Source organism: Penaeus japonicus, unplaced genomic scaffold (genome assembly GCF_977035675.1).
Source record: "Penaeus japonicus unplaced genomic scaffold, GWHDUDI00000001_assembly GWHDUDI00000002, whole genome shotgun sequence".
Taxonomy (NCBI): Eukaryota; Metazoa; Arthropoda; class Malacostraca; order Decapoda; family Penaeidae; genus Penaeus; species Penaeus japonicus.
Genome location: NW_028234404.1, coordinates 44,475,038 through 44,477,537, shown reverse-complemented (window position 1 = coordinate 44,477,537; position 2,500 = coordinate 44,475,038). Strand labels below are relative to the sequence as shown.

Sequence of the window (2,500 nt, the reverse complement as noted above, 5' to 3'; positions counted from 1 at the left end):
GGGTTCTATGATTTTTCATGGTTATGTCTGGTATTTTTAGTCTTGTTCCCGTATGTTCACTTGTCTTCTTTTATTGTTTGTGTGTATGTTTGTGCGTACGCGGAAGAACATAAACCAATGTTAACCTATGCAAATCCTTGGATCAAGGCGGGATAGCTACATATGATATTTAACAAGTAACTGATTTTGTTTAATATTAACAAGCATCCTTTTCCCTCTGCTACAAATTCCTTTCCCGAATCTCATTCTCAGTCCATTTCTCTCTCCTCCTCCACTCTCTCTTGCCTCCGACTATTTTCTTCCTATCACACTATAATCTTCATCTCCCTCCCCTCTCTCTGTGTTATATTTGTACTCCGTATCTCCCAACTTTCTTCTTATTCCCCCTTCTACCTCGCTATCATTCTTTCCGTAATGTTTTCCATCTACTTCCCTAAACCGTACACCCCCGCTCTCTCTCTCCCTCAAGCCTTCCCTGGCGGTCACTGCTGACACAGGACGCCACCCCCCTCGGGGGTGCGGCGAGCACTTGGCCGATAGCCGCATGTCGTAGCAAACTGGGGCTGGACTCGGCAGGCGGGCTCGCCATAGTGCATATAAGCCTGGCGAAGCATCTGCTCCGCAAATCTGGCTTCTCCTTATCCGCATGTTAGTATTAATACCTCCCCAACAGATAAAAGATATAAGTAAAAGGACTATAACTGACATCAGCAAGCTTTTATGTCAGCCCCCCCCCAAAAAAAAAAGTAATTTAAATTCATGGTGATCAATACTTCATATTGATAAAAATTCACTACCCAATACGGCGTCATCTGGTTTGGGAATAGCTGCTTTAAAATGAGAATACACCCGGAATGCACCGATACATGTGTCAATATTTTTCTGGAATTCGAACTGTATGTGGCTAGAGATTTGTGGGTTTGACTTTACAAGAAGCAATTTTAATTAATGCCTGAAGAAGAGCCTTTTAATTGAGAATTGGTCTTTGGTTGGTATATTTCCCCTTTAATGTAAAAGTCGGTGATATCATCTCATTAATGTGTTCCTTTGATCAATGTGCTTTGGCCTTGAGGAAAAGAGTCAGTATGTATAGTTTTATATCTTGCAAGCCAGCTGTCTAGTGTGATGTCTGCCTCTGCTAATAATCTAGGATATTTTTTAATATTCATATTGTAACGTCTTGCAGACATGTATTACAGAAGTTTAATTGACATATATGTCTGAAGGAGTGAATTGGGATATGCTGAAATTTAAGGAGAGGACTAAATGTAGAATAGGGGAAGGGAGAGAATAATCGTTAGTTCTTGCATAGTTGTTGACTGCAGAACATGCCTATGAGTCGTCATCCGAAGGCGCACCAGATGATACGGGTGCGCACTCACCCATACTTGTGGCACACATCCATACACAAACCCACACTAAAATCTCTCTCTCTTTCTTTCTTTCTTTCTTTCTCTTTCTCTCTCTCTCTCTCTCTCTCTCTCTCTCTCTCTCTCTCTCTCTCTCTCCTTCCTTCTCTTCCTCTTTCTCTCTCTCTCGCTCTCTCTCTCTCTCTCTCTCTCTCTTTCTCTGCCTCTCTCTCTTCTCTCTCTGTGCCTCTCTCTCTTCTCTCTCTCTGCTTCTCTCTCTTCTCTCTCTCCCTCTCTCTCTTCTTCTCCCTCTTCCTCTCCCTCTCCCTCTCCTCTCCCTCTCTCTCTCTCTCTCTCTCTCTCCCTCTCCCTCTCCCTCTCCCTCTCCCTCTCCCTCTCCCTCCCTCCCTCCCTCCCTCCCTCCCTCCCTCCCTCGCTCTCTCACAACTCTTATAACATCAATATACATAAAAACACGCACAATAAAAGTGACACTTCAAAGTGATTTGAAAAGAAACAAGAGCGCTAATCGAAATACATGGCACACCACTCAACCACAGTAAGATCAAAGAAGAAGACGTGTGTGTCCCCTTGTAGTTCCGCTGTCAACACGACGACATAGATAAAAGAGCATTGAGAGGGAGAGGGAGAGGGAGAGGGAGAGGGAGAGGGGGTGGGGGGCGGGAAAAGAGGACAGGGACAGACAGGAGAGAAAAATGAGGGTAAAGTTGTTTTATTTTTTGAGGGGGAGGGGGCGCGGGATTGAATCTCTACATAATCTATCCTTTATGTGTAGAAGGTGGGGAAGTGCGTAGTTCAGTCGAATGCATAAGGAGTGTTTGCGGCTTATGATAGCGGGCATGCCAAAGGGTTAGGTTTCACTCATTCGCTTTAGAGCAGATACTTACTAGGAAACAATAAATCTAATGGAAAGTATTTGTTCTGTAAAAGCATGTAAAAGGCAATGAAATTGAGATGATAGATTGACAGATCCTTTGCGTAATTATTAAAGTATCCGAGAGTCTTCTCTGATATTTAAATAAACACAAACTAAGCCACATTTAAACATGGTATAAAGAAGATGATTTATTCCTTTACAGTGAGTAACCACCACATAGGGGTTTGGTTCAAAACCGGGTCACCACCATGTA

General features: G+C 43.3%; 1 protein-coding gene across 6 annotated transcripts in view; it reads left to right on the top strand.

The window, feature by feature from the left end:
- LOC122242778 (uncharacterized) overlaps positions 1-2,500 on the top strand; it is a 402,592-nt gene that overhangs the window by 147,112 nt on the left and 252,980 nt on the right. The gene's annotated exons all lie outside the window — the stretch shown is intronic.